Raw genomic sequence first — 13,517 nt, 5'->3', positions numbered from 1 at the left:
CGGGTTGCACTCTACTGAATGTAAAAATGAAAAGGGATGTGACAGGGCAAGCACCTGTATCTCCATCAGTCACAGGAGATGGTGATGGAAGATTCCGGAGATGGCACACTCAGTGATGGAACACTCAGGGCTCGGCGCCAGTCCTGATTGCTTTGACTGGGTTCTGGTGGGCACCAGCAGTGGAGCTGGTATCAACAGCAGAGTCACATTTTTTTCTGTCAGCAGTGACCAGATCCATCTCTATTGCAATGTGGAAAAGGCAGGAGGAAAATGACGCCTGTCATTGCTAAAGGATTTCGCTTGGGAAACATGCGAGTTCCTAATGAAACGTCCCAGAAATGTTTGGAAGGAGTTTCAGGGGGACTGAAGTGACTGTAGAACAAGTTGCTATAAAATTAGAAAAATACTCTTTTGTCTCTAACCTTACTCCCAGGCTGCTATAGCCTGATTTACATAGGTTCAACAACAAATTCAGATTTTATAGTGTCTGCATATTATACAAATTGGAGGCCCTCTTCAAGGATAAAGAAGTAGAAATGCACAATGAGGTGCAGGGTGTAGGGTTCAGAACACCCCAACATGTGCCTCTGTGGTATGTAGATTGTTTTGAGCTAAAGGCAACCAAGACCCTGTGGGTACAAGAGAAGCTTCTGCCACCGCCCCGTAACTACGGAGAAGAATTTGAATTAGGGGCCTTGCACATAATAAGAGATTATCAGAGATAACCCTTTCTGACCTATGTATAGGGCAGGGCAAACTTCTTCCTGAACATCTGCTCTTCTTACCTTCCTCCCCTCTGAAACCCCAAGGTGATCCTTAGCTCAGAATGTCATGTCTACATCCCTCATTTTCTGCCTTGGAACCTCTCATGTGGGTTCTTTGACTCTCTCCTGTATGTTGGGTTCCTGTGTGCACAAAATTAAGTTTGATTTTTTCCTATCACTCTGTCTCATGTTGATTATATTATTCAATGAGCCAAAAGAACCAGAGGAGGGAAAGGGAAAAATTTTCCTTTCCTCACAAGGACCCTGGAAGAGGTTGTGGAAAGAATCCAATTCACTAGATTTAGTACCTTAGCCCCTGCAGAAGTGGGAAGAGTCAATAATACTTACCCAAATGTATCACACATTATAGATTTCTCAACTTGCTTCCCCCAGCTATGGCTCTTTAAAGGGTCTCATTCTGAGAAAGAAAACATCGTAAAATAAAGCATAACTCAGTTTAAGAATTAAAGTTGCAAAAAGTGTTCTTTGCCACAAAGTTTTGGTGTGTTGAGCAGTGTGCAAAGAATAATTAGCTTAACAGCCACCCACAACAGAACTGTGTCCCTAACATCATCTTTCAATTGAAAGTGTAGATATACTCTGCTAAGTAGCAGATTGAAGGTCAGACCAAGAGAAAGCTAATTATCAAGTGTGAAATGTATTGCTGCTTAATACCTTTTATAGACACAAAGCAAATTGCTCCTGAAGAGACACATTTGCAACATGAAAAAACACTTGAAAAGATGACTCTCTATGAATGTCATACAGTTAAGCTTTTGTGTCTTGTTGAAGAATCCAAAGCTGAAGACACTTTCCATGGAGCATAACCTGAAAACTAAAGGTAAATATAAATGACATGTAACTGTAATGATGTGAAGTGTTTGACAATCGTAAATTTAACTGTCTCTTTGATCAAATTTGTGTAGCCAAAAGGAAGAAAAGAAACCGTAAAACTGGGTTTTGATATTTTTCTTACGTAGCAGTTTCTCAATATTGCTTTAAATATTTACTCTCAAAGTTTGGTTTCATCTACTAATCTAGAGATAATTCAAGCTAAGTTTCTGCTTAGGTTCCATTTTCTGACTCTCCAATCCAGCTCCATTCTTGTTGCTTGAGTAATTTTTACTATCTTATTATCCCACTTAAAATCTTTTGGAAGTTCCCTATCAACTACAGACATGGTGTGAACTCTTAGTATGACATACAAGAATCTCCACATGGGGCCCTGACTTCCTATTCAGCCTCCTTCCCTCTGAAAATCCTCTCTGCAACTCCATCCCCTTCCTGGCTGCATGACTACAGTTCCCCCAGCCCTCCAGCCGATTGCTCCCTCCAGCTCTGAATGCCGTTTTCCAGCTCCAGGCAAACAATTATTCTCCCTTTAGACTCAACTCCATGGACATTTTCTCTGGAGCTTTTTCAGAGGAATGATCACATTATCTCTGTATCTCCTTGGCCCTCTGCGCTTCTGCCCAAAGCACATTAAACTCTTTAAATAACTATTTGTTTACTTGCCAATCTTCCCCTTTTACTCTACACACCTCTAAAAAACAAAGGAGACCTAAGACCATGCCTAAGCTGCATTCTTTTTTGCATTGCCCCTACTTAATTTGGTTCTGGGTACATGTGTGTTCCGTGCTGTTGAGTCAGCTCTGACTCCTGGAGACATATGAATGAGTGATGTCTACAATTGCTTGTGCTCAACTGCCCCATTGAATTCTTGTAAACTCCTGCCTATAGCTTTTATGGAGTCAGTCCATCTCATGTTTGGCCTTTTTTTCCCCCCCTGCTACCTTCTATTTTTCCCAGCAACCCCAAGGGTGCTTAATAAACATTAGATGACTTGTTAAGGAATGAATTGGAGAACTTTGAGATGAACTGTATCTTCTTTCAGACATCCTTCCTTTAGGTGTCTTTTCAAATGCCAACTGATGTAAAAACACCTCACCTCTCCTTACCCAGTACTTCCATATTCTGATTTGTTCTTGTCTGTAACATGTTATACATTTAGTTGTTTCTTTATTGATTGTCTCCATGTCCCTCAGCTCCCCACCAGAATGTAAACACAATAAATTAAAAAAAGAAAACCAAAAACAAGGACTGTTCATTATGCTCTGTTCCTACCACTGAGAACAATCCCTGGCAGTTCATACATTTTTATTGAATGAAATTAGTCCAGCGGTTTTTAACTAGAATGCATACTCCCAAGAGGAGGAAATTGGAGTGCCGTAGTGGTAAGGTTGCCAGATTTAGCAAATAAAACTAGTGGATGTCCAGTTAAATTTGAATATGAGGTAAATAATGAATAACATTTGTGTAAGCAGGTTTCATGGGATATTTAACATACATTAATGCTACAAAATTATTTGTTTATTTGAAATTCAAATTTAACTGTGTGATTTATATTTTATCTGGCGATTCTAATTGGGGACTTTTCTAAACTTGGTGTAACTTGTCTCCTCAGAGATTCTGAAAATTCTGAGTTAAGAATCATGTTGTATTTTGCCACTGTGACTAATGGTATTGTTTCATAGCCTTCAAGTGTGTTAGGGTGGAAACATGATTGATAGCCCTTATTTAATCCAATGTTTTTTATTTTATAAATAAGGAAGACATAGGATCAAGAAAATGCTGGTAGAACCAATGCAGTGTAGTGTAGTGGTTTCCTAACGTACCTACTGTGTTTTATGTGCCTGTTACTGGGAATGGTCAAACTAGAGAGTAAAAGAGATCCCTGACTTAGCTGGACAAAAGAAATCAATAGGTGAAACAGTTATAGAGCAGAGGAAATGCTGAATGGTTTAATGTTGACTCTAAACATGAATGAATCCAGAAAAGATGAGGTTGCAGATGAGTTCAGTTGTAGGGGAGGCTGTGGACGTTGAACTGGATGGACACAGGTGGGTGGTGGAATGGCCACACCTGCCTGATGCAGTGTGCAGCAGCACACAGAGGAAAAGGGGCTTAGCACTTTCAGGGTGGACTGAGGAGGCAGACCTCCCTGGGTGGAGCAGGGGGTGTGAGAGAGTAGTAGTGAGTGGAGTGTGTGTGTCTGTGGAGTAAAGAGATTATGGAGGGAGCTGGCAACACAAGAAACATAGCTGGGGAACAATTCTAGGCTGCAGTAGCCAGAGTTGAAGTTCTGTAAGTCACAAGTCTGGTGGGAGCATCTGGTTTTTTGGTCTGGGTCTCCCAAGGTCTAAATCAGGGTGTTGGACAGCATGGGCTTTGATCTGGAGGCTCTGGGGGAAAGTCTGCGTCCAGACGCATTTACGTTTTTGGTCTAATTCAGCTCCATGCAGTTGTAGAACTGCGGTCCCTGTTTCCTTGTTGGCTGCCAGTAGAAAGGCAGACATTGTTTTCAGTTTCTAGAGCTACCTGCATTCCTTGGCTCATGGCCCTTTTTGCTCCATCTTCAAAGTCCATGATGCTGGGTTAAGTCCTTCCCGAGCCTTGAATCCCTGATTTTTATCTCTCCTGCCTCTTGTTCTGCTACTCAAGTGATTAACTTGGCCCTCATTCCTTTAATCCAAGATGATTTCCTTATTTTATTTTATTTTATTTTATTTTTTAGCTGAGCCATCCTGCCACCTGTTGGCAGCTCAGCGGCTGCTCAGCTCGGGCCGGGACTCGAACTGCTGCTGCTCAGAGCTCGCACTCTTGAGCGAGCTCTTAACCAACTGAGCCACTCGGCCGGCCCAATGATTTTCTTATTTTAGGACCCCATAACCTTAATCCCCTCTGCCATGTCCCTTTGGCCATTTAATATAACATATTCACAGACATGACACCAGGGGTGAAGATCATAGGGACCAAAGACCTGTTTACCACAGGTATCTATTGCCTTAGAAAATGATAATATATACATGTATTTACATAAAGGAACACTTGAAGCATAACATAGGAGATTATATATTTGGTAGTTGGGATGAGGAAACAGGCATAAATTGAGACTTCTTAGTGAAAAGCGTTTTATATCATTTTGAGTTTTGAACAAGATGAATAGGTTACCTGGTTTAAAAATAAATAAATATCCTCAAAAAATTAAAGAAAGACTTATAATCCAGCAATTCAATTTTAGGGTATATAACCAAAGTAATGAAAAGCAGAGGCTTCAAAAGATATTTGTACACCCATGTTCAAAGCAGCTTTTATTCTCAATAGCTAAGAGGTGGAAGCTACTCAAATGTCCATCAATGGATCAATGAATAAACAAAGTGTGATGAATAAACAATGAATAAACAAAATATACAGACAATGGAATATTATTAAGCCTTTGGAACGAAAGGAAGTACTGAATCGTGCTATTCTGTGGCTGAACTTTGAGGACATTATAATAAGTAAGATAAGTCACAAAAAGACAAAAACTATATGATTCTACTTATATAAACTACATAAAGTTGTCAAATTCCTAGAAATGGAAAGTAGAATAGTGGTTGCTAGGGACTGGGGGCAGGAGAGAATGGGGGATTGCTGTTTAATGGGTACAGAGTTTTAGTTTTGAAAATAAAATTCTTCTGGAGATTGGTTGCACAATGTGAATATACTTAAAACTACTGAACTGTACACTTAAAAATGTTAAATGGTAAATTTTATGTTTTGTGTATATTACCACAATTAAGATTTTTTTAAATAAAGGAAAAAAAACATTTGTTACCTCAGAAAGTAGATGAAACTCAGGTGGAGGGGTTGGCATTCCTATGGTCCAGTGTTCTGCTCCCACCCCTCACCTCCTGCCCACCCCACTTTAGCAACTGGGCATATGCTGGTGGTTAAATGGAAACTGTTGCCCAGTTCTCTTTACCAGTGGCTTAACCAGCAAAAGTTCTACAGGGATTTGTCCATGTGGCAGGGTCCAACTCATCCCAGCTCTGGGACTGTGGCAAATCTGTGTCTACATCTTGGGCTTCAGACCCAGTTCTCGAGGCTCTCTTAGGCTATGGTTTGCTTTCCTGGATTTCACTTGCTGTTCTATGAGAAATCATCTAGATGATTGACAGTGAGGATGTCCAATCCCCTGTGAATCTCCATCCTTTACCCATAGCAGCATCTTCTCACTCAACAGAAAAATTACTTCAGAATACAGTGCTCTAACATCAATACATTTTGGTGATGAATAACACATCATTCATAGGATGGAAATATCAATTCTCTTTCTCATTGTCTAGACTGAGTTGCCATGACCTTAGTTCAATTTATGTTTTGTTTCTTCTTACATATATCAGGTTATATTTGGGCTGAACTGTGTCCCCCCTGAAATTCATGTCTTAAAGTCCTAACCCCTAGTACCTTAAAATGTGACTATATTTGGAAGTAGAGTTTTTAAAGAAGTAATTCATTTAAAATGAAGTCATGAGGGTGGGCCCTAATTCTAATATTATGGATGCCCTAATAAGAAGAGGAAATTAGGACACAGACACACACAGAAGGAAATCCATATGAAAACACAGGGAGAAAATGCTATCTGTAAGCCAAGGAAAGAGGCCTCAGATGAAATGAACCCTGTGTTGACCTTGATCTCAGATTTCTAGTCTCTAGAATTGAGAAAATAAATTTCTCTTGTTTAAACCACTCAGTCTGTGTTACTATGTTATGGCAGCCCTAGAAATTAATACAGGTAAATATTTGAATCTCCCCAGGAATGAAACATAATTCCACATAAAGGAAACAAAAACCTTCCTGGAGAAGCCAAAAACAAAATGTGCTGAGAATTAGCTATGGCCACACATACATACAAATTTACTTTCCAAATAGATGCTTCCTTTCAGGATACAACACCTGTTCTTCTGGTTGTTTAACAATCTTCTTGAAGACCCATGTGCACTTATTTTAAATTTGTGTAATTAAAGGGGTGGGTTGTGTGTTGGAGCAGGAAGAAAACTCTGCAACACACTGAGAAGAGGAGAAGGGCTGCTACAGCTGTTGGTCCAGCTGAAGCCTGTTGGGCTTCGGCCTTGACCAGTGGCCTCTGAAGCCCATGAACACGGTTTTTCTGGTGTTCTGGAATCCTCCAAGGGACCCAAAGTGTTATTCAGCCAACTCTGGACTATATTCATCACAATCCTTTATTTTCTGATCTATTTCATATTGCCTTCCACTCCCACTCCCTAAATCTGTCTGTGTGTGTGTGTGTGTGTGTGTGTGTGTGTGTGTGTGTGTGTGTGTGTGTGTGTAGGCTTAAATCACTACAGAAGATGTGCAAAGGGAGAGGTTGTATTTTACTGGCTACAGAACATACCTGCTCTAGGAGTGTAGGGAGAAAAGTGATGATGGCATGCCTTCCTGGAACAGCAGAATTTCCCTGGATGAAATGCAAAGCACAGAAGTGAGAACATGTCTAAGATTCTCTTTAACTTTAAAATATTATGTTTTTGCATATAATTCTGGGGAGATTTTCTCTGTCTTATCCTCTCCTTGCCCAGCATGAAGGGAGAATGAGTTAGAAGGATGGCAGGTTAGGAAACCAGGAGATATTTTTGTTTGTGTTGTTGGAAGGGGAAAGGGTTACTAATTTCCCAAATAGATTTGCAGGCTACTAACACTGAGCTGCAATGATGTATGTGGCACTGTGGATAGCACCCAGGCAGAAATGCAAATTTGTCTACTCTCCTTGAACTTGAGGACATGTGGAAGAGGCTTTCCTTAGTGAATGGAGGAGAGCTGCTACAGACTGGCCTTGTTAGTTCCCTGTTGTATGTCTGCTCTTGTTGCTGGGGCAATTTGAGTGGTGAAAAAGCAAGCTGTCCTAATAGTTTCTTTATAAACATATTTAGACCCAGATAAAATGCTGAATACTAAACAAGGTATAAAATGGCCGGTTTTCTACAAGTTTCTCAGCTGAGCTGAAAGAACATCAGGCTTGAGGGTTTATTTCTAAATATACACACACCCCACAGTTCTAATTTATTTATAAACATGCAGACATTATGCCATATCTCTGAAGAAGCTTGAGTCCTCTTCTCATGTTTAAAACTGAAAGACAAGCCTGTTATTTTGAGTGTAAACACTTTGTTTTTCATAGACCAAGAACCTTTTAATTTGTCTTCATTGATCAAAAAGCCAACTTTTATAATTATAAAACCTTTTATAAAGATCATTTATAATCTAAACCAGGAGGGAAAAGTATCTAGAATTACTAAATGTGTAAAAAATGCAAATCTCTTTTTCAAAAAAATCCTTGGTAGAAACAGAGGCATGGAATCATCGAATTCATTCAGATCTGCTGGAACAAAGAATTACCATGAATTCAAACAGGTGAAATCTCACAGACCAGGACCTCTGAGAGCACATGCCCAGCTCCACAGAAAAAAACCAATAAAAACAAACAGATCACTTGTTTAGTCAACTTGAGACTGGGACAATTTTGTCTATTTATACAGATACAACAGGAGGTCTGAAACTCACACTTCAAACACTGACTGTTAATCATGTAAAGTCACCTACAAAGGTGGAGGGTACAGCCAGCTCATGTCAGCTAGCAGAAACAGTACAGCCATTGATAGTGCACCACACCTTGTCAGCATGGACAAAAGACAGCACTGCCTCTGACGTGCAACACATCATCATGGAGTGGGGGTTGCTGGTCACTCAGGGAGTAGGAAAACCAGAGAAGCTATGCCCTGAGGGCCTCAAATTCTCATGTGAAAAATGAGGAAGGTAGACCAGATGGGTGTTTCCTAAACAATGGACCATAAAAATAGGATTCTCTGAGTAAGTTTAGAAAAGCCTGGGTTAAATAGAATTCTTGACTTCTATATTTCTTAGACTCTATATATTAATGATATTGTGACTCCCCCGCAAATGGGGATAAGATACATGATATCTTCTAAAAGTGCTTAAAAACAGAATCCTTTGGGAAATGCTGAACTAGCAGGTCTTATTATTCATAATTCCAGGAACAGAATGGGGCCATGAGATGCAGGAGCAGGGTAAGAGAGAGACTGATGGCTCCTGTTTCCAGAACCCTCTCTATGCCTTCTTAAGAATGGAAGAAGCTGGAAAGGCCTCTTGGAGTATTTGTGGCAATATCAGGGGCTATAATTTTGCAAAACCAAATGACACCAGCACTTTCTAATTAAGGTGAAGTGTGTTTAGGCAGAGGATGTACTGACCTGTAATGTGTGGGTTTAAGTACTGGAAAGTTACCCCCATCCTCCAAAACCCCAATTCTTTAGCTACTAACAATGAATCCCTTAATTCTAGTCATGTTTTCTGTGCTGTGTTAAAATGCAAATACCCCAGGAGAGAGGAACCTTTAACTCTAATATGTTATAAATGTGTATGAAGCTGAAAATGTCAGATTCTTTTCTGAGGAAAGCCTTTTGATTAAAAAAAAAAAGGAAGTGTAAAAAAAATTGAATATTGGTTGACGTAGAGGAAAGGGAGCAGAAAGGGGATTGTAGAAACGGCAAGAGAATCTCAGATTTTAACGACTGTCTAAGTTGGTTTCTTTAGAAACAGAGCCTAAGACAAGGATTTTTGTGGAAGAAATGCTCTTGGGAGAAAAGAGGTTGAGAAAGCAAGATCCGACAGGGGAGGATAACTAAGTACGGAGGAGCTCGGCTGCAACCGAGCTTCAAGTAGGCCCTACCAGGAAGTGTGGGCCACAGCTGTCCCACAGAACTTGTCTCACCCTGGAGCAGAGACTAGCCATTTGTACCTCTGTGTCAGGCAGTCACTGGTTGCCCGCTGTCCGACCCTTCATCCCTGGGGCCGGGCATAACCTTCCAGAGGAAGAGACTCTCATTCAGCTAAGGGCACTGCACTAATGAAGAGGCCATGTGTGAACCTTCTGGGTCCAATGCTCACTGCAGCTGGGACATGGGCACTGCAGCCAGATGACAGAGATCCTGGTGAGATACCGGCTGCATCCACAACACACACACTCAGAATTGGCTTGGTTTGCCTAACAAAATTTCACGTAACTGGAATAGCTTATGAAATTTCTCATGTTATCTCCTCTTGGAATCCTAGGTGTTGATTAAAATCTTTTTCTGGTGAGAGTTTGACATTTCCTTTGGGGAAATTTAACAGTATTCTAAGTTCTTCCAGTAATTACTAAGGGTTAAAGGAATTATGATGTTTTCCCATCTGTCCAGATTATTTTTTTCTTCCTAGCAAAAGGATTTTTAAAAGGCTACTTGATATGCCCATATCCATTTGAGCAATATTAAAGTTCTATATTGCAAAAAAGAGGGGGCATATTTTGAAAAAGCTAGTTTCAAGGCATTCATTTTTCTCACAGATCTGCCCACAAAAAAAAAAAAGAAAGAAAGAAAAGGAAAAAAAAAAAGAAACCTCTGTCTTTCAGATATTCTTTACCATAAAGCAATTCTAGACCTATTTCTTTCAAGGTAATCATTTGTAGTTATTAGTGTAAGAGTAGTGTGCTTCTTATTGTAAAGGTAACTTAATTAATTTGCCAATAATTATTATTTCACTATAAAGTCTTTTCTGGAGTGTGCCTTGGGGACTTTTAACAACCTCCAGTTCCCTTTTCTAAGTATTTATCAAATGATGGGGGAATTCTGCTTAATTCATTCCCTTATTTCTGTTGTTGTTTGATAAGTTTATTTAGGTGATCTCTGTATCCTGTGTATTTTATTAAATTACATTTCCAGTCCTCCTGGAAATTCATCAGGGAAAGGTCTATGAGTATTTCTAGAAGACCTTATCCAAGGCTGTATGCTGTCTGGAAACCCAAGCAGAGAGCTAGGAATCATAGCAAAGTCTAGGTCAGTATGAAGACAGAGGATATACCTCACATGTCTGTTGAGAGGGTTTGTCCATCACCTTCAGATTATGTGATCCTTTCTAAAAATGGGATTTTCTTTTATTCCCTACCAGCCTTGAATAAAAGAGGCACTTAAATTAATTACAAAACTTCACATCTTCCTTCCTGCTGGTCAGACTTATATTACTTTTGATGGTGTGTGTGTGTGTGAAGGGGAGGTCAGGGATGATATCGTGTGGTAAAAAGTGCTATTTTTTCATCTTTCCCTCCTCCGTGGCTTATTTACAATATCTATGCTTTTAATTTTCTGGGCTTTGGCTTTACATTTAAAGTTAAGCCCTTCCCTTGGAATTCCAAAAATAATATCTTTCCCCCCAACCGCAACTCCCCCCAAACCCTCCTACTTTTCTCTCTCTCTCAAAAAAAACAAAAAAAACAACAACCCAAAAACAAAGAAACGACAACAACAAAACCTGGCTTATGTAAATAAAAAGTGCTGTGGCTTCCAATCAATTGGGTCTGCTATGATTTTACAAACTCCATTCAGCAATTTGAGTTCAGGCTCACTCCCCTGAAAAGCAGTGTATATCTGTTTTTGTGAAAACCAAACTGCAGCTTGAATGGTGGAAATGTATAGGAAGAACAGGGAACAGCAGTTTCCTAATGTAGCCAAACATTATCCCCAATACAGTGTTCTTACCTTTTTGTAGAATTAAATGGAATGCTGTGGACATAGCTAAAGGTTTCCCGCGGGTGTGGAGAACCGGAAGTCATCCTCACAGCTAGCAGCACACGCAGGCCATGCTGGGTGACTGCTCAGCACACTGCCTCCTCCTTCCCACTTCCCACACATCAGAGAGAAAACATGGTCCTCAGATGGACATTTATCTTCTTCCCCCACCCCCACTTCTAAACGAACCTCAGTTAGAGCCCTTTCTTTCCTTTTTTCCTTCTGGCTCAAAAGATAAATAATAGTTCCTATTTTCCTCTAATTCAGATCCTGGAAAATGTCTAATTGTCAGTTAGGACACGCGGCAACTAGCCCCTCTTCTGAGACTTTTTGACTGATTCAGCATCTGTCACATCTGTCACTTCACCTTCCTGCTCTTCTATTTCAGTTCGGCTCTCCCTACTCTGTATCTCTGGACACATCTTTTTCTCTCTCACTGGACTGTGAGCTGCTCAAGCATGGAGACCATATTTTATCTGCGTTTATCTACAGAACATAGCTCAGTGCTTGCATATTATATGTGTTCCTTACAGGATTGTAAATAAGTGAAATGAGTGATATGCTTCAAGGAAATTAATATCAGAGCACCGCATTAAATAGATGACAGAATGGAAAAATTGGTGATAGGGATAATTGTAAGAAAGCTATTGTAATAATCTAGTTGATAGGTAGTGAACACCTGACTGGCAAATGTGGCAGATAGAAGGGCCATGATGCAGACTAATAAGGAAGGGATTAGAGTGAGAAAAGATTCCAGATTTAAGAGCCATTGTCAAATCTTGATAGTATTCATTCATTAATTCACTCAATGTATATATAGTGCCCCTTCTCATGTCTGACACTATTATAGGGCCTGGGGATATAGAAATAAACAAAGGAAACAAACAAGCAAAAATAGTGTAAACTTAGTAAAAGAATCAGATTTAAAGGAGGAATGAAAGTAATACATTCAATCGCTTTTAGCTTGTCAAGTTTGACAGGTAGTAGGCAGTTGCGAATCTAGCACTAGAACTTTGGAGAGTTCAGATATTTAGATGAATATTTGGATGGTACTATGCAAAGGAAATAGTTTAGGATTCCCAGGGGGAAATGATTGTAGGAAGAATTAATGAGAAGATAGAGTCTTGTGAAAATTCTGGAATATAAATTTTGAAATAAAGAAAAAATATCTTATGAACAATTGAACAAGAGAAATAGAAGTTACATTTTTAGGGAGCATAGGCTGAGACATATTAAGCCAGAAACTGAGACTGTCATGAGGACTAATCACAGATATTCTGGTTTCCTTTCCCTTCTGGGAGCACAATAGGATTACCCATCTTTAATCCTCTTCGAATTAGGTGATACTGTGTGATTTACACTATGAGTGGAGTAATGTGGTTGATTTCCAGCTGGAAGCTTTAAGAGACAGAGCATAATTTGTCATCTCCCTTCTCTCCTGCGTGCTCATTAAAGAACACATTTAGATAAAGTCCTCCATTAGGCTGGATCCCTGAGTGACACCATGAGTAGAGCTCTCTGCTGATCTGTGCTGGACATGTAGTATGAGTGAAAAGTAAACCTTTGTCATGTTAAACCATTGAGCTTTGAGGGTCGTTTGTTACTGTAGCATAACCCAAACTATCCTGACTGATGATACCCAGGCTAAACTGCTGTAATTCAAAACTTGAATATCTGTATGCCACGTGGTCATTCATGGTCACAGGTTCCTTCCATTTTTATAGCCATCCCACCCCTCTAGTGTATTTCTTCATCTACCTGGTTAAAGATTATTCACTAGTTCCACACCCATATTCTAGCTCTAAGAAAGAAACAAAGGGCAATCAATTTACTTTTAAGGAAGTGTAGTTACTGTTGTAGACATCACTCTTTCTCACATTCCATTTGTGAAAACCCAGTCACAGGGTCCTACCTAACAGCACGGGATGCTGGTAAAAGTAGGAACTAGCTGGGCAGTTATGGATTCTACTAAATCTGGAGGAAAGTGGGGTGGGTTCTATTACTAAAAAGAAGAAAAAAATTGGATACTGGGGACAAAGTACTGTGCCTACTGCTTAACATGTCCAAAGAACTGAAGTAAAAGTAGTATAGTTATGGCTGGAGAATAGAGTGAGACATGGACAGTAACTCAAGGAGAGACAGAAGAGGTAAGTGGGGCTGAGATCAAGGAGGGCCTGCCAAGGTTTATTTAAATGTGATGGAAAGTCACTAAAAAGCGTTTAGGTGGGGGAGCATCAGGTTTGAATTTTAAAAGATTTTTCTGGTTACAAGAGGGGAGAAAAATTGAAGA

General features: G+C 39.9%; 1 long non-coding RNA gene across 1 annotated transcript; it reads right to left on the bottom strand.

Annotated features, from left to right (window-relative positions):
• Window positions 1–1,132: 1,132 nt before the first annotated feature.
• On the bottom strand, window positions 1,133–11,286 carry LOC109393840 (uncharacterized). Its single transcript, XR_002126335.1, has 3 exons — window positions 11,198–11,286; window positions 7,003–7,065; window positions 1,133–1,182 (listed from the first exon to the last, which is right to left on the bottom strand). It is a non-coding gene; the product is annotated as an uncharacterized LOC109393840 (long non-coding RNA).
• Window positions 11,287–13,517: the final 2,231 nt, after the last annotated feature.

Source organism: Hipposideros armiger, unplaced genomic scaffold (genome assembly GCF_001890085.2).
Source record: "Hipposideros armiger isolate ML-2016 unplaced genomic scaffold, ASM189008v1 scaffold_391, whole genome shotgun sequence".
NCBI classification, from domain to species: domain Eukaryota; kingdom Metazoa; phylum Chordata; class Mammalia; order Chiroptera; family Hipposideridae; genus Hipposideros; species Hipposideros armiger.
Note: the sequence above shows the minus strand (reverse complement) of the source record. Positions and strands in the feature narration are given on the sequence as shown.